The 23,022-nt window shown below is 44.7% G+C and overlaps 2 pseudogenes; one reads left to right on the plus strand and one right to left on the minus strand.

Annotated features, from left to right (window-relative positions):
* Positions 1 to 6,492: 6,492 nt before the first annotated feature.
* On the minus strand, positions 6,493 to 8,273 carry LOC129394604 (syncytin-1-like; annotated as a pseudogene).
* Positions 8,274 to 21,745: 13,472 nt separating this feature from the next.
* LOC100989083 (putative ribosomal protein uL10-like) lies at positions 21,746 to 22,761 on the plus strand (annotated as a pseudogene).
* The last annotated feature ends 261 nt before the right edge of the window (positions 22,762 to 23,022 follow it).

The following is a 23,022-nucleotide window of genomic DNA, read 5'->3' on the forward strand; positions in this document are numbered from 1 at the left end:
GTCCCCATCTCCCACATTGTATCAGAACTGGTCTGGGTGACCAATAGAATACAGCAGCAGTGACGGTATGTAGCTCCAGAAACTAGGTTATAAAAACACTACGGTTTCTGCCTTGCTTTCTCTCTTGGATCACATGTTCTGGCACAAGCCGGTTTGCCATGTTATGATGACACTCAAACAGGCTATGGAGAGGCTGAACTGAAGATCTTGCCAGTAGCCAAGGAGGAACGAAAGCCTCCTACCAGCAGCTATGTGAGTGAACCACCTTGGAAGTGGATCTTCCAGCACCAGTCAAGCCTTCAGATGATTACAGCCTTGACTGACACCTTGATTACAGCTTTGTAGAGAAACCCTGAGCCACAACCACCCAGTTAACCCACTCCTAGATTTCTATCTTTGTCTGTTTTCTGCTGCTACAATAATACTACAGACTGTGAGGGTGGTGACGATAAGATTAGCTGTGCTCAGTTTCCAGCAGTTGCAACAATAATTTATAAACAATAAAAGGTTATTTGACTCATGATTCTAGAAGCTGGGAAGTCCAAGAGCAAGGTGGTGGCATCTGGTGAGGGTCATCCCATGGTGGAAGGTGGAAGGCAGAAGTGAGTGCACAAGACAGAGAAAATAGGACCAAATTCATTATTTTTATCAAGAACCCAACTCGTAACTAATCCACTTCCATGACAATGGCATTAATCCATTCATGAGGGTGGAGCCCTCATGGCCTAATCACTTCTTAAAGGTTCCCCCTCTTAATACTGTTACAACAGAAATTAAATTTCAAGTTTTGAGTTTTGAAGGGGACACTCAAACCATAGTAGTGACTCTTAAAAAGTATGTGAAATAATAAATGTTTGTTGCTTTAAGATACTACGTTTTGGGGTAGTTTGTTATGCAGCACCCCCTCCTGGAAGCTTTCACAGCTGGCGTTGAGTGTCTGCAGGCTTTCCACGTGCATGGTTTAAGCTTTTGGCAGATCTACCATTCTGGAGTCTGAAGGATGGTGGCCCTCCTCTCACAGTTCCACTAGGCAGTACCCCAGTGGGGACTTGGTGGAGGGGGGTGAGGCTCTTACCCCACATCTCTCTTCTGAACTGCCTTAGCAGAGGTTCTTCATGAGGGCTCTGCCCCTGTAGCAAACTTTTGTCTGGACATCCAGGCATTTCCATACATCCTCTGAAATCTAGGCAGAGGTTCCCAAACCCCAATTCTTGATTTCTCTGCACTCACAGGCTCAACACCACATGTAAGCCACCAAGACTTGGAGCTTGCACCCTCTGAGGTAATGGCCCAAACTGTACCTTGGCCCCTTTTAGCCCCAGCTAAAGCTGAAGCAGCTGGAATGGAGGGTACCATATCCCAAGGCTACATAGAGCAGGGGGCCCTGAGCTTGGCCCCAGGAAACCATTTTTCCCTCCTAGGCCTCTGGGCCTGTAATGGGAGGGACTGCCATGAAGGTCTCTGACACGGCCTGGAGATATTTTCCCCCATTGTCTTGGTGTTTAACACTCGTCTCCTTGTTGCTTATGCAAATTTCTGCAGAGGGCTTGAATTTCTCCCCAGAAAATGGGTTTTTTTTTCTGTTGCATCATCAAGCTGCAAATTTTCCAAACTTTTATGCTCTGCTTCCTCTTGACCCTTTGCTGCCTAGAAATTTCTGCCAGATACCCTAAATCATCTCTCTCAAGTTCAAAGTTCCACAGATCTCTAGGGCAGCAGCAAAATGCTGCCAGTCTCTTTGCTAAAGCATAGCAAGAATCACCTTTATTCCAGTTGCTAACACGTTCCTCATTTTCAATGAGACCACCTCAGCCTGGACTTCATTATTGATATTATTATCAGCATTTTTGCCAAAGCTATTCAACAAGTCTCTAGGAAGTTCTAAACTTTCTCCCACATCTTCCTGTCTTCTGAGCCCTCCAAGTCTCTGGGAAGTTCCAAACTTTCCCACATTTTCCTGTCTTCTTCTAAGCCCCCCAAACTCTTCCAACCTCTGCCTGTTACCTAAAGTTACTTCCAAATTTTTGGGTATCCTTATAGCAGCATCCCACTCTACCAATACCAATTTACTGTATTAGTTCCTTTTCAAGCAGCTATAAAGAAATGCCTGAGACTGGGTAATTTATAAAGGAAAGAGGTTTAATTGACTCACAGTTCTGCAGGGCTGGGGAGACCTCAGGAAACTTACAGTCATGGCAGAACGGGAGGCAAACACATCCTTCTTTACATGGCAGCAGGAAGGAAAAGTGCTGAGCAAAGAGGGAAAAGCCCCTTATAAGACCATCAGATCTTGTGAGGACTCACGCACTATCATGAGAACAGCATGGGGGTACCTGCCCCCATGATTCAATTACCTCCCACTGGGTCCCTTCCGTGACATGTGGGAATTATGGAACTACAATTCAAGATGAGATTTGGATGGGTGGGGACACAGCCAAACCATATCAGGGAAGTTCCAGGGGCTTCCTCTCATTTCTTCCTATTACAATAACCTCTCTTCCTCAGATCAGGAGGCCAATGTAGGATTTTTGACCATTGTAGACTATATCTACTCCAACTCTACATCCAGGAATGGGTGAATAACCTTGAATTAGTGTTAAAGCCTCAGTAAACCCACCATGAGATGGATTCACGCCAAACTTCACACATCACCTGACTATCACCTGACAAGTCTAAAAGGAATATTTACAGCATATACTTGGGGTGATCCACAGGATATTTCACTTGCAATGCCTCTTCATTCAGGTCACTCTAGGTCTTTGAATTAACTAAGCCTGAGATGAGGTGTCATAGTAGACATTCTCTGCCCATCCATAGCCCCTTGGGTCTTTTTTACCATTTCTGTGCACCCCTTCCCCTTGTTTGGGGTTCTTTTGCTTCTAATATCTTATACTTGTAACTCTTTTCAGAGCTCTGTCCTGTAACTATTGGAGGCACTTTGGCCACATGCAGAGAGCTGGATGTGCCTAGGAATTCATGACCTCTTTCCCTCCTGGGGCTTCTACTCAAAGACTGATTGGTCCAGCTTCCTTGTCTGGAGTTGGGTCAAACTCAAGCATAATTTAAACTCGAGTTCCCATGTGGGATCAGGCCAAAGCTAGGGCTTGGCCTGAAACTGCAGACTTTCTTGGCTTCTCTCCCTTTCCTATCATGCTTCCTCTTTCCTTACCGGTTTCTCCTGGGAACACTTTCTTAGTCAATTACTTGCATAGAAATCTTCATTTCAGGGTTTACTTCAAAGAACTTGACCTAAGACAGGAGCCATAACTATGTGGTGTCTCTGGCCTCTGTTCATCAGATTTAGATTTTGTTTACTTATTTGTTATTTTGGCCAAGAAGGAATTAAGTGGACTGGATGTCTATTTCAGTCTAAGGAGGTCATAGTCAATGACCATTGCCAAAGATCCCTGTGGTAAATCAATCATCCTGTTACTCTAGTCCCACATCCTATTCAATAACAACCCCCATCTTGCCTCAGGGAGGTAAATGCAGATTCTAGGCTTTATGTGCCCTGGAATCCCAGCATTGTCATTGAAATCAGAAAACCCATTTCCATCTCAGTTTCTCTCACCAGCATCCTCAACCTATAGAGAAAAGCTCCTGCCATTACTTTTGAAGACGATGGCAATAATTTCACCATTGTAATTTCTGGGGGTGATAAAAGGTGCATCTTCTGGGCTGTCTTGCAATGTATAGAAGATGGGTAAATGGGATGCCCATAATAAGTCCTCAACATTCCTATATCCCTAGGGCACTGGATCCTTTCCTGTATATTTGCTGCTCATAAGGTATGAGGACCAGGAATACTGGGATCCTCTGGGAGCTTGTTAGAAATTCTGAATCTTGGACTCTACCAAAGACCCTACTGAATCAGAATTTTAACAAGACTCTCATGCTATTCATGTGCGCGTTAAAGTTTGAAAAACACCAACCTAAATTTGCTGTGCCAGCGAATTTCTGGCATTTCAACATCTTGCAGTTAGGCCACCCCTGAGCCCAGGTATCGGTCAATTAATTGGAAACAACTAAAGTCACTTCCAGCTGCTCAAGCTAGCATATTGAATTTAGATGTTCTGGTCCACACAGGTGCTAGTAAATTCAGCTGGATCTAAAATTATGTTTCTCCCTCTTTGGTCTAGACCAATACTCTGCAAGTGTTTGAAAATGAAAATGAGCAATAGCTTGCATATCCTTTAGCATGTACATCTCCTACTGGGCTTGTCTTTGTAATTACAGGTCATAAATTCCAGCCATAAGACTGGAATCTAGCCATGAGCCTGGAAACTATAAGGGTGGCAGGGCTAAATCGTGAGGTGAATTGGCTCACTTGGCAAGATACCTGTCTCAGCCATGATCTTTGGGGTCCTCAAAAAGGGAGAGCTTCATCAGAAGTGAAAGGAAAGACTCCTTCAGCTGGGCTTTGAAAGCTTGGGAGGTATTTGAATTCTCCTTTCATATCCCATTCCATTCCAATCTACTGTTTCTTAACCCATGTCCAAACTTCTACGTAGGAATAAATGATGCTATGCATTAACCTGATATTGTAATTCAGCAATCCATAGGATCAAATTTCCAGTTCAGTTTTTGCCTATCTCTGCCTGCAGCTTCACACTATGACATATTAATTCAGCAGTCATTACTTCTGTTCCTGTCTTGAACTGAGTATTTAGGACTTAGAGCTTGTCATTCTTATTTCTTTAATCTCTTCAGTGTCACTAAGAAACAACCACCTCCCCAGCTGGTCCTTGAATTAAAAAGCTGGTCCTTGTGCTTTTGATAACTCTTCTATGGCAGATGCCACTTAATTCCCCCAAGCCCTACCTTTAGTGGACACTCTGTTCCAGATAATACAGTTAATAATTTACCTAACAGTTTAATCATTGGATACCATACTGTGTGGATTTGCTGCATTTTACTCACTGCACCCTCAACTGTACCAGAGAATCAAGTTCAGATTCATCCTATTATCTTAAGGGTCTATTCCTTGTCATCACTTCTGGAACAAATTAGAAGTCAGGGTTTTTACCTTGCAAATAGGTCCACTCTGGCTAATTTAAGCACAAAAAGAATTGATTACAGGATATTGAGCAGTTCCCAAACTCTCCAGAAAGACAGGAGAAACACACCCAAGAGGAACATTCAAAATCCTGCTATAGACCTGGCCTCAGGAAGCCCCCCTAGTGCTGCTTTTATGGGGCACAGACTCTTCTGCTGGCTCTGCTGACCTAACCACTACCAGCAGTGGCTGTTGCTGTGTCTGCTTCCCCTGCTGCCTCTGCACACTCATGACAGCAATCATAACTTCCATCTTATTTCAACAAACTGTACTATTTTTCATTCTTTTGTGTCATAAGTGCCAGAGTCTGGTGTGGGGACAGCTGATGGCTGGAGTGTCACAGGCCAGTGCCTTAGCTGCAAGGGACACCATGAAAGCAAGTTTTCAGCTTTAATAGTGGGAGAAACTGTTGCCTGCAAAGATTCATAAGTTGGGAAATTCTCCAAAGGAAGGGCATTCCTCCAAAGGAAGGACAAGATATTGGCTCCGTCATAGCTTATGTGATTGAGTATAGACATCAAGGGTGAGTGTGGCTGAGATGAGGCTAGAGAGGTAAGCAGGGACCAGATTAGCAGAGCTTCAAGGCTTATTTTAAGGATTGGATTCTTCTAAAATTGGAAAGATTTTTAAAGGGCCTCAAATTGAGAAGAGGCTGTCACATGATCAATTTTTAACATTACAGTACGAACATCCCTCTGGAGAGCTTATTGGATGCAGCAAGAGAGGCTGTGAATGCACCTGTTAGGCTATTTCTCTTATTCAGATGAGAGATGATGGTAGTGTTACTGGGGGAGTCCTTGCTCTCAGAGCTCCCAAGATGGCGGCAGGCCACTTCCAAAATGGTGGCAAGCCTCGTGTTCTCTGACCTGGGGTTCTTGGCCTCATGGATTCCAAGGAATGGAATCTTGGGCCATGCGGTGAGTGTTGTAGCTCTATTAGAAGCCATGGGTCATGGAAGAGAACTGTGGAACCCAGTATTCAGCTCAATTAGGATGAACCTGGGCACTTAGCCATGCAGGAACAATGGCAAGACTTTAGCCTGATCAGGAGCAGCAATGGGTGCCTTGCTGGATCAGGAGCCCAGAGGACACCCTGCTGGATCCAAAGGGATGGAAGTCAGCGGCAGGTCTGCAGTGGCAGCAAACAGCAGTGGTGGACAGTGAACAAAAGCTCAGCTCGAGCCGAGCCGTAGCAAACATGCACCAGAAGAGAGCGCAGTTGCAAGATTTAATAGAGCGAAAACAGAGCTCCCATACAAAGGGAGGGGACCCAAAGAGGGTAGCCATTGCTGGCTTGAATGCCTGGGTTTATATCCTGATCATTGTCCCTCCCACTGTGGTCTCAGGTGAAAGATGATTGGCTATTTTTTTACCTCCTGTTTTTGCCTGATTAGCATTTTAGTGAGCTCTCTTTATTACCTGGTTGGCCGGTGTGAGCTAAGTTGCAAGCCCCATGTTTAAAGGTGGATGCGGTCACCTTCCCAGCTAGGCTTAGGGATTCTTAGTTGGCCTAGGAAATCCAGCTAGTCCTGTCTCTCAGTCCCCCCTCTCAACAGGAAAACCCAAGTGCTGTTGGGGAGGTTGGCTGACAACTGCTCTAACTGCTTCCTGCTGAATTGGGGTGTAGTAGGGGTTGTGCAGTTGAGATTTCCTTGGGAGGGGTGACTTCGATGTCATTAACATTGGAGCATGGGCTAGCAGGCTGGTCCAGGGGTCCACGGTAGATTTTAGTCATGGACTGCATCTGGGGCTCCATTTGAAGAATGATTTGTAGCTTTACAGCTTCAATTCTGGAAGAGACAAACTTTACAAGGAGGTTAAAGATACAGGGTCCAAAGAGAAGTAGCAATATTATAGCTGCTAGAGGTCCTAAGAAGGGGAGAATCCAGGGCATCCATTGGCTGAGGAGGCCCCAGGGTCCAGTGTTTTGAAGCTCCTCTGCTCTACATTGTATTTGATCTTGAATTTAACTTTCTCGGTGATGATTCCGGATTGATTAACATAATAACAGCATTCTTCCCCTAAAAATAAACAGGTTCCCTCTCTTTTGGTGGTTAGCAAGTCTAAAGCTCTTCAATTTTGAAGGGCTACTGATGCTAGGGAGTTAAGTTGATCTTGCAAGGTGACCAGGGAGTCAGCGACCCATTCCATGTCACCATTTAGTTCTTGAGATAGTTTGTAGTAGAACTGAGTAGAGGTTGTGATACCACCAATGCCAGTACCTCGTCCACCTAGCACTCCTGTTCCGATAACGAAAGGAAGAATGGGTGCTCTTTTGTTGTGGGGCTTAGGTACAACATGATTGTATAATTCTTGTTCAGTGTAGATGGTCATGGGGGCACTAAGAATGAGAGGAAGCACATAGATTCTGAAGAGCCATTCAAACAATAGGCTGAGATACCACAGATAAAAAATATTCCTGAGGGTAGGCAAACTATTCGTGTGGGAGGAGTTACCCACCTGATGCATTGGGAGTTGGTTGTGTCTATAGTGTTGCTAAATTTTACACAGGTGAGGTTTGAGGTATGGGTTATTTCCAGATTGGAAACAAGAGGTCCTACTAAAACGGAAGTGGTGTTTATTTCTGTGCTGAAGTTGTTCCATTGTTCAGGTACAGGGATTGAAATGTTTACCCTGAAATGTAGGGGGAGGCACATCCAACAGTTAGTAGGGTTTTGGGCTGAGACCTCATGGAGCCCAGTGAGGGTGGTATTAAATGGGCTTACCAGGTGAGTATGGGTACAGAGGGTTTCATATAGTTTTGAGAGATTTAGTCCTTTGTAGGGGCTAGGGGTGCTATGTACCCAGGTCAGTTGGGAGATTATTTCCTTTACGTGTTTTTCTCTTGCCTGATCTTGAACTCCACCCCCATCAGACATACTGGTATGGGTAAAGGAAGTCCAATAGACAGTGGCTCCAATTTCTCCAGGACAACTAGGATTAATCATTTTCCCTGTCCAATAATGAGTATTTGCATGCATGCAAGGAGTGGCAGAGTTATAGCAGTTACTGGGCATATGGGTGTGGGCAGTGAAAGTGGGCATTCCCTTAGATAAACTCCTATACAATGGGGCATCAATATTTCCAGGAAGCTGCATTCTCCATAGAAACTCTTGGTAAGGGGAGCTACTGGTCGTACAGTGGCATGGAGGGGGTGCAGTGAAAGTGAAAGGGGGTAAGAGAACAGTAAAGAGAAAAATATGATAAGGGAGGGCCATGGGGATTTACAATTTTAGTTACTTTCCTCATGGTTGTCATTTGAAGAGCAGGCACAGATCCTCTAGAGGTTCACAGGAATAGCTAGCATTGTATTTTAGCCCTAAGGATTTAACCTGCTATGAGCAGAGCTGAGCCTTTGGTTTGGAAACCTTGTAGCCACAGGTAGCGAGGAAATTTAAGAGCACTTGGGTGGCTTGATGGCACAAGGTTTCTGAATGGGTGACTAAAAGTAAATCATCCACGTACTGAAGGACAAGAGTGTCCAGGTATGAGAATTGGCTCAAGTCTTGGGCTAATGTCTGGCCAAATAGATGGGGGCTATCCCTGAACCCTTGGAGTAAAACAGTCCAGGTGAGTTGAGACATTGAGTTTGAAGGATCTTCAAAGACAAACAAGAATTGAGAGTGAGCATATACAGGGATGCAGAAAAAGGCATCCTCAAGGTCCAGGACTGTAAACCACTCTGCTTCCTCTGGTATTTGGGAAAGCAGAGTATAAGGGTTAGGTACAGCTGGGTATAGAGGAACAACAGCCTCATTGATAGTCCTGAGATCTTGCACTAACCTCCACTGTCCATTGGGTTTCTGTACTCCTAAAATTGGAGTATTGCAGGGGCTATTGCATGGTTTTACTAGGCCTTGGGCTTTTAGGTCCTTAACAATCTTTTGGAGTCCTTGTTGGGCCTCAGGTCTAAGGGGGTCCTGCATTTTGTAGGGAAAGGAGGCGGCATCCTTTAGTTTAACTTGAACAGGATGGGCATTCTTTGCTTATCCATATTGTCCTTCTGTTGCCCAGACTTCAGGATTAATTCCTTCCTCAAGCAGGGGACAACAAACGGGTGTTCCTTCCCCTATGTTCAGGTGTATAATGGCCCCTGCTTTTGCTAGAATGTCTCTCCCTAACAAGGGAATGGGGCTTTCAGGCATAATTAGAAAAGCATATGAAAAAAGTAAAGTTCCCCAGCCACGACTTAGTGGCTGGGAGAAGTATCTAGTGACTGGCTGTCCTAGCACCCCTCGGATAGTGACAGATCTGGATGACAGTTGTCCAGGACAGGAGAGTAAGACTGAGAAGGCCGCACCAGTGTCCAGGAGACAGTTAACCTCTTGGCCCTCAATGGTCAAGCATACCCGGGGCTCTGTGAGGGTGATGGCATGGGCTGGTGCTTGCCCCAGACACCCTCAGTCCTGCTGCTGGGTCATCTGGTTAGTGACTTCTGACTCAAAGGAACTTCATCCCCTGGGGCAGTGGGCCTTCCAGTGATTCCCTTGACATAAGGGGCATGGACGAGGGGGCAGCTTACTTCTACTTGGACAATCTTTTTTAAAGTGTCCTTGTAGACCATACTGGAAGCAAGCCCTATTAGGTATTCGATTTGCCCAGCTTTTCCCTTTTCCAGAGCCTCCAAAGTCCACTTGCCTGTGGGCCATGAGTAAAGCGGTGGCCTTTTTTAAAATCCTGTTTGTCCCATTCTGCCTGCTCCTCCTGATCTCTATTATAAAAAACTGAGGTTGCCAAGTTCAATAGGGTTTCTAAGTTTCGCTCCGGGCCTAAGGCAGACTTTTGAAGTTTTCTTCTAATGTCTGCAGCTGACTGAGTGATAAACTTATCCTTTAAGATTAGTTGGCCTTCAATAGAGTCAGGTGACAGGGAGATATGCTTCCTCAATGCCTCCCTTAGTCTCTCCAGAAAGGCAGTAGGATTTTCTTCCTTTCCCGGTGTTATAGTGGACATCATTGAATAATTCATAGGCTTCTTCCTAATTTTCCTTAGTCCTTCTAGCATGCAAGTTGGCAAATGTCTGCGGCACCAATCTCCATGTTCTGATTCTGTGTCTCAATGAGGGTCTACACTGGGAACTGCCTGCTGGCCTGTGGGGAATCATTCTTTCCTCTGTTGTCATCCTATCATTGACCTGACTGAGATACCAGAGATTGCCAAACTCTCGGGCTGCAGTTATGACGGCACTTTTTTCATTTGGGGTTAGTGTCTGATTTAGCAGTAACATTATGTCTCTCAAAGTCAGATCAAAGGATTGTCCTAACCCTTGTAAAACATCAATATAGCCATCAGGGTTATCTGAGTATTTACCTAGGTCTATTTTAATTTGCTTTAAGTCTGAGAGAGAAAAAGGTACATGCACTCTGGCTGGGCCGAATTCTCCTCCTCCCACTGCTTGGAGGCGGCATAATTGGGGAATATTGCCACTCTTTGGTTCATTGTTTACCCCTTTGTCTGTCTCTTTTGGACCATTTGGGTTGAAGGTGGTCCTTAATAGTTGGAGAAGGAGTTGGGGGGATGCTGGGGTAGGGAGGTAGACTCTAAGGGCTTCCTGTAGGGCATAAATCACACTTTCTACATAATTGCGAGTTGTCTCTTAATGAAAAGAAAGTTTGTACATATGGCAATTCACTCCATTTGCCTTCTTTTCTACAAAAGAGGTCTAGCTGTAAGATGGTGTTATAATTTATACTTCCCTCAGGAGGCCAGGTTTCTCCCCCTTGAAGAGGATATCATGGCCAGGCGGTACTGCAGAAGAATGTAAGTCATTTCTTTCTTAGAGTCTGAGGGTCAAATCGGTCCCAATTCTCCAGAATACATCTTAGGGGCATTTTTGCCTTGGGGGAACACTTCCCATCTGAAAAAAGAACATAGAGATGCCAGCACCCCTAGTCATTTTCCGATGAGCATTAGTCCTAGAGCATCCTCTATAGTCCTAATGCTTATTCCTTTCCAGGGTGCATAACCACCCATGGACCTCTGCTTATCGGATTACTTATGCTCACCGATGTAGCAGTCCTGCACACCTTTTCCTGCCTCTCTTGACCACAAAGAAAGGGGTCCGGGCTACTGGATTCTAGTGGTCCTTTACCAGCGTGTCCAACATTGCCTTTGTGCTCAGGGGTGAGTCCTAGAGCCGGGCTAGGTTCCTGAGTATTTCATAACAACCCAGCTGCCCCATCAAGATGCATTCCCATAAACAACAGTTCTTATGCAAATTCGTTTCAGAGAAGGTATAGGTAAGGTTTTGAGTCAGGACTGAGATAGTCTTTTGATTCTGTAAGTACTTTAAGGCTTGGCTGAGTGCAAACAGCTTGCACATTTGAGGAGACCAATTATTAGGCAATTTTTCTAACTCTGCTTCCACAAGAGTCTCCCTATCAATTACTGAATACCCATTGTGGTTTTTTCCTCAGTCACCTGGGAGGGACCATCTATAGTCCTGTCCTGAAGGGAGTTCCTCCTAGGTCTGGTCAGGCCTTTGTATGGTAATTAAGATTTAAATCTCCTGTTAGGAAATTGGCTGGGTTAAGGGAATTATCAGTGGTTGGTGTTAAATTAACTTTTTCTAACAGAATAGCCCCATACTTTAAGATTTTTGAGTTAGTAAGCTACTTTTTTGCTTTTTTGACTTAGAATAATTCTGAACTGGTGAGGTGTGCTCACAATGACATTTCCTCTAAAAGTTACTTTTCTACTTTCTTTTGTTAGCAAAGCAGTTGCTGCTACAGATTGAATGCCTCCGCGGGTTACTGGGTTAAGGATTTTTGATAGGAAAGCTATGGGTTGTCAGTGGTCTCTGTATTTTCAGGCTACTCCCTTGTTTACACTGACAAAGTAGTATTGGAGTATTATAGCATCATGGAGAAGACCTTCAATTATCAATTATAGGTTTGAAATTTACCCTGGCTTTTAAAGGAATAGGGCACACTTTTTTTTTGGTTTTCTGGGTTTTTTTTTTTTTTTTTACTATTTCTATCTTTCTTTTTCTCTTTGACTCCCTCTTTGTCTCTCTCTCCTCCATCTCACCCTCTGTCCTCCGTGTCACTCTCTCTCCTCCATCTCACTCTCTGTCCTCCGTGTCACTCTCTCTCCTCCATCTCGCTCTATCTCCTCCATCTCACGCTCTCTCCTCTGTCTCGCGCTCTCTCTCCTCCGTCATTACAAGCTTGGGGCCCTGGCAAGGGTGGTAGGGAATGGGTCCCACATAACTGCCCATGTCGAGAGCTGTATACCTAAATCAGGAGGGACGGACATCAGGAATAAGAATCCCTGGATTTATAGCCTAGATGCCTAAAGATGCAGCATAGAGCTTCCTTAGATCCCTTTGGAGATACAACTTGCTAGATGAAATGAAAGTCTGAACCATTAGTACCTAGGAGGTAGGGATCAGGGGAAGTAGATTCAGAGGTAAGGAGAATTTTGGGGCTACACTTTCAAGAAAGTTGTGGTCGGGACCCAGGAGGTATGGGCCAGAAGGAAAGGTAGGGGCGAACGCATGGGTGACTGTTGAGCAGAGACTTCTAGCTGTGCCATGATCTCAACGGGCTAATGCCAGGAGTTCGGGAGGACAGCTTTCTGCCTCTAGTCAGCCCTCAGCTTCCCCAAGAAAATTGAAAGTGAAAGCTGGCTCCAGGCAGACCAACCCTTCTGGGTTGGGGATTGTTAGAAAGCCCTTCCCCTGATAGCCTCACACCTGAGTCTTAAGTCCGGTGGCCATGCTAATCGTTTTATTTTTATTTTTTATTTTTTATTTTTGAGACAGAGTCTCACTCTGTTGCCCAGGCTGGAGTGCAGTGGTGCGATCTCAGCTCACTGCAAGCTCCACCTCCTGGGTTCACGCCATTCTCCTGCCTCAGCCTCCCACACGCTAATCATTTTTAACCTGCGGACAGGTGCCTGGTATTTTCCTCCAATTCTAAGGAAGGATAGGACAGAATAGCAAGCGAAAGAGGTCCAATATTACTCACTGCTTTGGAGAGCTCTTCGTGGTTACCAAAATGTCACCGGGGGTTCCTTGCTCCCAGAGCTCCCAAGATGGCAGCAGGCCACTTCCAAGATGGTGGCAAGCCTTGGCCTCACGGATTCCAAGGAATGGAGTCTTGCACCATGCTATGAGTGTTATAGCTCTATTAGAAGCCGTGGGTCACGGAAGAGAACCGTGGAACCCAGTGACTAGTGTTCAGCTCAATTAGGACGAACCTGGGCACTTAGACGTGCAGGAACAATGGCAAGCCTTTAGCCCGATCAGGAGCAGCAATGTGTGCCTTGCTAGATCAGGAGCACAGAGGACACCCTGCCGGATCCGAAGGGATGGAAGTCAGCAGCGGGTCTGCGGTGGTGGCAAACAGCAGTGGTGGACAGTGAGCGAAAGCTCAGCTTGAGCCAAGCCATAACAAACATGCACCAGAAGAGAGCGCAGTTGCAAGATTTAATAGAGCGAAAACAGAGCTCCCATACAAAGGGAGGGGACCCAAAGAGGGTAGCCATTGCCAGCTTGAAGTCCTGGGTTTATATCCCGATCATTGTCCCTCCCACTGTGCTCTCAGGCAATAGATGATTGGCTATTTCTTTACCTCCTGTTTTTGCCTAATTAGCATTTTAGTGAGCTCTCTTTATTACCTGGTTGGTCGGTGTGAGCTAAGTTGCAAGCCCCATGTTTAAAGGTGGATGCGGTCACCTTCCCAGCTAGGCTTAGGGATTCTTAGTCAGCCTAGGAAATCCAGCTTGTCCTGTCTTTCAGTAGCATGAGCAATATTGGTGACAGAGAGGAAGAGCTGAATTCAGTAGACCCGATGATGGTTGGATAGAAGCAGGTGAGGGAGAAGGAAGTGTCTAGGATGGCTTCAGGTTTCAGGCTACTGTCCCTGGATGAATGATGTTGCCACTCACTGGGATAGAGGAGACTGTGCATGGTTCTGGTTGGGGCAGAGATGTGGGTTGTTTGTGTTGCAGGGGGTATCGAAGATCCTCTATCTGCTTTTAAACAAGCTGAACTTGAAGTGCCTTTGGGATATCCAAAAGAAGATTTCAAGAAGGCCGTTTGATATACAGATCTGGATCCCAGTAAAAAGGTCTGGGCTGAAAATATGAATTTATAAGCCAACAGCTCATAAGCTGACACTTGAAATGTAGCTGTGAGTGAGATCATTTGGTGGGAGTGTGTAGGGCAGAACAAAATAGTTCTAGAAAGGTGTTTGGAAGGATGAAACATTTTTTTCTCTTTTCTTTTTTTCTTAGTCCATGACCTGTGTAAGGGATGAAACATTTTAGTGGCCAGTTTAGTGGGCTCTCTTGGTTGCTTTCTCAGAATTAGCATCCTCCGTTTCTCTTCCTAATCCCAATTTTGTTCAGATATTTCCTTTTTCCTTTTGCAGCTCTGTTCCTCTGCAGAATTTGACTTCATCTTCAATTCTACATGCGGCATGATTAGCATACAGGCAATCCTATTCCTCTTTCCAATGAATGGTTCAACAATGGCCATGTGACCTGCTAATGAGAGAGGAGAGAAGACAAGTTGTTAGGCTTTGGGAAAGTTTGTCCTTGATCCCAAGAGGGTACCAGAGGGAAATCAGTTTAAGTCTTTTGAACATCTTTGAGTCTAGATGTGTTGTCTGGCACTGCTGCATCTTTCCTGCTATCAGTTTGAGCATGTAGACATCACTGAGAGTGGCAGGAAGAGAGAAAGGTGCTAGAAACCCGGGGCCTTGGAGTCTTTTAATCTGCTAACCCTGAAATCCTGTTTCACTTCCTTACTTCCTTCTATATGAGATGACACTTTTTATAATCTTTTTAGTTGGTTTGAGTTGAGATATCTGTTACTTGCAGCAGAGGAAAATGAGGCTGCACATTTACACCAGATCCCACAGCTAGTAAGAAAGACACCTGGAATTTGACCTTAAGTTGGTCTGAAGGCAGAGCCCATATGCTAGAACTATCGCCCTGCCCATTAAAGAAACATTTGCGTTTTCATTAGTTATTTTTTGTTAATTCCAGGACAGGAGATGGCAAAGGGGAAATAGTAAATATTTTAGGCTTTGCAGGCCATATGGTCTCTGTCCCAATTATCCAACTCTGCTGTTGTAGCAAAAGTAGTAATAGAAAATATGTAAACGAGTAGGTGTGGCTGTGCTCCAATAAAACTTTATTTACAAAAACAGGGGGTGGGCTGTGGGTTGTAGTTTGCCAACGCTTGTTCTATTGTAAAAGACTAAGAAAATAAATTCTGAATTAAGACCCCGTGTTTTAATTACAAGTGTCATTGTAGGAAATAGTGACTGAATCCAGTTTAAGCACAGTCATGTGCCATTTAACGATATTTTAGCCAAGACAGACTGCATATACAATTGTGGTCTTGTAAGATGATAATGGAGCTGAGAAATTCCTATCACCTGGACACATCTTGCTGATCCTGACTCTGTGGAGGTGGCTAATGTGTGTGTTTGTGTCTTAGTGTGGCAGGCCAATTCTCCCTGACAATTGCCCCGACAGGCCTGCATGCCAGGCACACAGACAGGCCTGCATAGCTCTCCAGTTACACAGACAAATTTCCACAGCACTGCCTTAACATTGAGCAAATCGTTAAACCTGGGGAAATTGGTGCCCAGACATCAAAGCTAGAAATGAAACATATGGTCAGTAGGAGCCTTGCATGGGCTTTTCCCTAACCTGGAGCAAGTCAAAGTAATAGAGACAGCCTTACATTCCTAGTGCCAGGACCCATCTTGGGTCGATGGAAACTGAGACAAGTCAAGGTAACAGAGGCAGCTGTTTGTATAGATTCATTGGAGAGCATAACACAGCTCTCCAGACCAAGCTGTAAAGGAGATAAGATAGAAATAATCACCCTGGTACCACAGTGGACAGGCCTGAAGGTACTGAGCCCTTTTAATCAAACTAAGCATTTTTTGCCTCTGATCTTCTAGTTGAAACAAAATTAGTTATCAACAGACTTAGGCAAATGCTATACTGCTTATAGGCACATAACCCCAATCTATATAAGCACTAAGAAAATTGTAACACTTTGAGTTGGTCTGGTGGAATTATCTCGGGCCTTCTCCCTGTATCCAGTTACAGCAATGAATTCCCTTATTTCCTAGTTTGTCTGCTTCTTGTTATCGGGCAAATGCAGCTGGACCCGGCTTTGTTCTGAGAATATTAGTTTTTTAAAGAATTAAAAATGTAGACCGAGTGCAGTGGTTCACGCTTGTAATCCCAGCACTTTGGAAGGCCGAGGCAGGCGGATCACGAGGTCAGGAGTTCGAGACCAGCCTGGCCAACACAGTGAAACCCCTTCTCTACTAAAACTACAAAAATTAGCTGAATGTGATGGTGGGCACCTGTAATCCCAGCTACTCAGGAGGCTGAGACAGGAGAATCGCTTGAACCCGGGAGGCAGAGGTTGCAGTGAGCTGAGATTGTGCCACTGCACTCCAGCCTGGGTGAAAGAGCTAGACTCCGTCTCAAAAAAAAAAAAAAAGGAAAAACCTTACAGAATGAAGATATAAGGAAAGAAAATATTTTTGTACAGCTGTGCAATGTGTGTTTTAAACTATTATTATAAGAGTCAAAAAGTGTTCAAAATTTTAAGTTTATAAAGTAAAAAAGTTACAGTAAGCTAAAGTTATGATTGAAGAGAATTTTTTATAAATTTAATGTAGCCTAAGTGTACGGTGTGTATAAAATCTGCAGTAGTGTCCAGTAATGTCCTAGGCCTTCACATTCACTCACCACTCACTCACTGACTCACCCAGAACAACTTCCAGTCCTGCAAGCTTCATTCATGTTAAGTACCCTGTACAGGTGTACAATTAAAAAAATATATTTTAAACTGTACTTATACTGTGCCTTTTCTATGTTTAGATGTGTTTAGAGACACCAATACTTGCCATTGTGTTACAATTGCCTACAGTTTTCAATACAGTAACATGATGTACAGGTTTGTAGCTTAGGAGCAATAGGGTATCCCATAGAGCCTAGGTGTGTGGCAGGCTGTACCATCTAAGTTTGGGGAAGTGCACTCTATGATGTTCAAACAATGATGAAATCACCTAATGATACATTTCTCAGAATACATCCCTGTTGTACTTGCTGCAACCTGTGAAATTTCAACACACAGCCAAATTCTATTTTGCTTTTTTAAAGTTTTTTTTTTTTAATCTATGTCCCAGAATAGCAAGATTTGGATCAACATAACACAAATTGGTTTCTAAATATTGAGTAATTAAGAATGATTCACAAATATAGCATTATAACCAAGTGCCCTAGGGCATTTGCAAAGCTGGGAGGCTGAATGGGTTATGGTGGCTGCCTGAGGATTCTGGGAGATGAGGTTGTCTTTCCTTCTCTGACTCTATCGCCGCTTCCTCCTCACTTCCCTAAGGCAGCAAGGGGTGCTGGATCCTTCCCAACTAGAAGTGCCTATTGTACAAGGCATATGGGTGTAGTTAGGAGTGGGGTGGGGCTGAAGCATTTAGAATCCCACACCTGTCTATTCCTAGTGCATGTTCAGATAATTTTGGACAACCAGAACTTTCTACTTGTTCTACAGCAACCAACAGAGAATTATTAATAAATGCTCTTTTTTGGGGAGCTTGTAAGGTCTTTGATCTGTGGGAAGAGAAACACTTACTCTTTATTTTGTTTCTATCCTAGAGCTTGGAACAATAGTCAAAGTGTGAGCCAGTGAGGGTCTGTTGGCCAGAGTTGGCAAAAAGAAAGGTGAGCTGAAAACCTGAAGAAATCAATAACAGAACTGAATGATGTTGCAATGGCTGGGGGTAGTGAAAAAATTTTAAATGCTTCCACTTTCTGCACAGCGGGACATTCTCAGGGAAAGCACATTTTACGATGGACTCTCCACAGAGCAGAATATTTAATATTTCAACGTAGCAATAATACAGTCAAGGGCAATCAATAACAACTGCCACTTTTCTACCTGCCTTGATGAATGAAGGTGGGCTCTGGCCTCTCTCCAGTTGGTGCATTTCTGCCTGGCCTGTGCTTGTCAGCCAGGGAAGCATTCGTGGCCCCTGGATCCTGCTCCAGGCTGACTTCCCAGCACCCACCTCTGAGTTGGCCTGTCTTGTCTGTCACTACCAGAGAGAGGCCCCCTCAGGCTGCAGGGCTGAGCAGAAAGATACAGCGAGGCCAGCTTAAACTCCACCATCCCCAAACACTGGATCAGGCTCCCATTGGCACAGGTTAATTCCAGCCATAGCGTCCTGCACAGGTGGCTCAGGAGGGAGAGCCACAAAGCCGAACGTGACAAGCGTTTCATTTTACAGGACGCTTGCTGAAGACTGGGCTGGAAGAAGAGGAGATTTCAAAACACAACACAATTAGCCCCACGTCACAGGTGTGTACTAAGCAAAACCACAGCCCCAGAGCAGTCTTGGCTCTGAGTTGCACCACAAAGCTGAGGGCCTGGCTGGGAGCACAGGCTGTCAATTTCAAAAGAGATCCTTAGACAGAAAGTCATCACTTATTCATGCTTCATAAGCACACACACACAATCAAATCCCTTAAAGACAGGATGCTGCATCACTTCAATTAACAGCAAAGTGAGGCCATTTGCAGCTCAAATTCTGCCAGCTGCTGATGGTAGGAGAGCTTCCGCAAGGAGGCAGTAAGCTGTCAAGCCCAATGCTACAGTGGCCAATTGAAATACAGGAAAAGGCCAGACGCAGTGGCTCACGCCTGTAATCCTAGCACTTTGGGAAGCCAAGGCAGGCAGATCACTTGAGCTCAGGAGTTTGAGACCAGCCTAGGCAACATGGTGAAACCCCATCTCTATACAAAGTACAATTAGCTGGGCATGGTGGTGTGTGCCTGTAGTCCTAGCTATTTGGAGGGCTGAGGTGGGAGGATGGCTTGAGCCTGTGAGGCAGAGGTTGCAGCGAACCAAGATCACACCACTGCCCTCCAGCCTGGGTGGCAGACCCAGACCCTGTTTTCAAAACAAAACAAATAGATCTAGGAAAGACTAACGTCCTCAGCTCTAGGAAAGATATTTGGGCATTTTTATGTTTTTCTTAATTTGTGGTACAAAACCAGAAAGTCTTAGTATTTGACTGTGAAAGCTGTCATAATCAAAATGGAGTCACTAATGTGAAGAAAACTGTAACAAATAGAGCTAGGGAAGGCAATGGGAAGAGTGTTCTCACACATGTATGCCTGAGTTTAAAAACTCAACAAAACCACAATCTTGCACAAAGGCCATCACAACCTTACACAAAAAATACTTCTGCAAGGACATTTGCCCTGCAACTGCCTGTTCAACATCAGACTGGTGGTGACCCTCATAGCCAAAGATAATTATTTCAAAACAATTGTGTAAAGTATTGTACAATTGTGTAGTTTTATTTGGCATGCATATTCCCATTGCCATGCCTAGGCGCAAATAAATCTCTTTTCTTTTAGAGATCCTCTCTCTGTTATTTAGGTTGACATGAGCTTTACTTGATAGGTAAGAAGAGGTACAAATTAGAAATAGCAGACCTGTTGGAGAAGGTGAAGCAGCAGCAAACTCATTATCACATGAGTGGATGTTCTGTGTAGTTGGAATAAAAAGCTGGGACATTTTACTGAGACCTAAATGGCTTCAAATCAATGCCTCATACAAATGTAGGCATTAGATGGAACAAAACAAAACACCAACAGCGAAACACACAATACTGCAGGAATCATGATAACCAAGTAGGTCTCTACTGATTAAACTTTTACAAAGCCATTGTTGACACAGTGTACCTCAAGTATTGGAGGGAGATGGCCTTGGTATAACCCTTTGTCCTAACATTTATTGATAAGAATCACCTGGTTGGAAGGCCCTTGTAGAGACCACTTAGTTCAATAATTCTTATCAGGTGACATTACCCACCCCATCTCCTGTCATGGGGCATTTGGAAATGTTTGGGTGTGGTTCTGGTTTTCTTAATAACTGAGGATGGGCAGCTTTATAACTGAGAATTAGAGACCAGATGTCAAGGGGCATTAAACATTCTTAACCCCTATATGTGAGCAGTTCCACATAAGAATGATCCCAACTGAAAAGTCAGTAGTGCCTCTATGTTAGTCTGTTCTCATTCTGCTAATAAAGACGTACTTGAGACGGTAATTTATAAAGGAAAGAAGTTTAATTGACTCACAGTTCCATATGGCTGGGGAGGCCTCACGATCATACCAGAAGGTGAATGAAGAGCGAAGTCACATCTTGCATGTTGGCAGGCAAGAGAGTTTGTGCAAGGGAACACCCATCTATAAAACCATCAGATCTCATGAGACTTATTCACTACCACGAGAATGGTATAGGGGAAACCACCTCATGATTCAATTGTCTCCACCTGGCCCTACCCTTGACATGTGGGGATTATTACAATTCAAAGTGAGAGTCAGGTGGGGACACAGCCAAATCATATCAGTCTCCATTGGGAAACACTAACTTAGACCAATCACCCCATTATACAGATGAGAAAGCTGAAGCTTCAGGTTATGAAGTTTTTTTATCTAAGATCGCCCAGGTCAGTGACAAAGCTGGGCCCAGGACCCAAGATTCCTGACTCTCACTTCAGGGTATCCTTCCTTAAGTTTCCAGTGACCACCTTTCATAAACTTAGGACTGAGTTTGACAAGTGGGAGGGCACACCTGCCTAAACTAAAAGTATCAGAGACAGGTCTTAGTCAATTTAGAAAGTTTATTTTGCTAAGGTTAAGGAAGAACCATGACACAGCCTCAGGAGGTCCCAACAACATGTGCCCAAGGGGGTTGGGGTACAGCTTGGTTTCATACATTTCAGGGAGATATGAGACATCAATCAATACATGTAAGATGTACATTGGTTTGGTCTAGAAAGGTGGGACAACTCATGGGTGGGGGGCTTCCAGGTTATGGTAGATTTAAAGATTTTTTGATTGGCTATTCGTTAAAAGTTATTATCAATAGAAAGGAATGTCTGGGTTATGATAAAGGGTTGTGGAGACCAAGTATTTATCAGGCAGATGAATCCCCCATGTAGCAGGCTTCAGAGATAATGGATTGCAAATGTTTCTTATCAGACGTAAAGAGTCTGTTCTGTCAGTAATTCAAAAGGGAGGAGGGTATAATGAGGCGTGTCCAGCTCCCCATTCCCATCATGGCCTGAACTAACTAGTTGTTCAGGTTAACTTTGGAATGCCCTTGGCCCCGAGGAGGGGTCTATTCAGATGGCTGGGGGGGCTTAGAATTTTATTTTTGGTTTATACCTGGGACAACAGGATAGCATTTTAAGTCAGGACTGCCCTGAGAGTGCCTCCCAGCTCTGTATTAGGCTGACCTGGTGCCTGTGCTCCAAAGCCTCACCTGCTGAGATCCACTAACAAGGCAGTCTTGGTGAGCGGACCAGATGGCGGAGAACCGTTGTTTTATCACAGGGAGGAGGAGACACTGAAACTCTGGGTCCTCCAGGAGAGGTGCCATGGTCATAGCAGGCCCTGCACCCTTCTTGCTTCTTGCTCCTCTCTGGGGGTAGAACTTTCTGCACTCCACACAAATGGATAAGGCATAAAACAGTAGGTTCACCTGCAGCCATCAGACAACAGGCATTTGATTTTTAACATGTTTTTTTGAAAAGACACATGCAACTCTCTCCAGGCATCCTTTGAGAATGACATTGTCTTTAAAACTCTGCATGGCAATCCCTGACACACTGCTGTGATGCCCAGGGAAGACAGGGCAACCTGGAAGTCCAACTACTTCCTTAAGGTCATCCAACATTTGGATGATTATCCAAAATGCTTCATTGTGGGAGTGAACAATGTGGCCTCCGAGCAGATGCAGCAGATCCAAATGTCCCTGCAAGGGAAGGCTGGTGGACAAGAGCACCATGATGCATGAGGCTATCCAAGGACATCTGGAAAACAACACAGCTCTGGAGAAACCATTGCCTCATTTCATTTCTGGGGGAATGTAGGTTTTGTGTTCACCAAGTAGGACCTCACTGAGATCAGGGACTTGCTGCCACTTATGCTGGTGCTATTGCCCCATGTGAAGTCACTATGCTCACCTGGAACCCTGGTCTGGGGCCCAAGAAGACCTTTCTTACAGGTTTTCGGCATCAGGAACTAAGATGTTCAGGGGCTCCGTTGGAATCCTGAGTGAGGTGCCACTGATTAAGACTGGAGACAAAGCGGGAGCCAGTGAAGCCACACTGGTGAACATGTGGAACATCTCCCCCTCCTCCTTTGAGCTGATCATCCAGCCGGTGTTTGACAACTGCAGCATCTACAACCCTGAAGTGCTTGACATGGCAGAGGAAACTGCATCCTTGCTTCCTGGAGGGTGTCTGTAATGTTCCCAGTGTCTGTCTGCAGATTGGTTACCCAGCTGTTGCATCAGTTCCCTATCCTATCATCAGCAGGTACAAATGGGTGCTGGCTTTGTCTGTGGAGACTGATTACGCCTTCCTGCTTGCTGGAAAGGCCAAGGCCATCTTTGCTGCTCCATCTGCATTTTGTGGCTGCTGCTCCTGTGGACGCTCCTGCTACTACTGCTGCTGCAGCCCCAAACAAAGTTGAAGCCAAGGAAGAGTCACAGGAGGATATGGAATTTGGTCTCTTCGACTAATCACTGAAAAGCAACAAACTCAGCTAGCTTTATTTGCAAAACAAGGAAATAAAGGCTTGCTTCTCTTAAAAAGAAAAAAGACACATGCAAACAAAAAGAAAGAAATGACCCCCTGAGTTGAGGTAGTGTCAGTTTTTCCACTGAAACAGAGAACAAAAGTTATTTAAATAGCTTGCAACTTTCTGATGATGACTCCTGCTTGAAATGCTGGGCCTGTCCTGAATTCCCTGTACTTTGTACCTTCCATGGCATGGATCATGTTCTGTTCTTCCTCTGTAATAATTTATGCACACTTAGCTGCTCCTGGTGTTAGATCCCAAGCTCTGCAGTGCAGACTCTATTTTAGTCAGCTTAAGCCAACACGTGCC

Source organism: Pan paniscus, chromosome 17 (assembly GCF_029289425.2).
Source record: "Pan paniscus chromosome 17, NHGRI_mPanPan1-v2.0_pri, whole genome shotgun sequence".
NCBI lineage: Eukaryota > Metazoa > Chordata > Mammalia > Primates > Hominidae > Pan > Pan paniscus.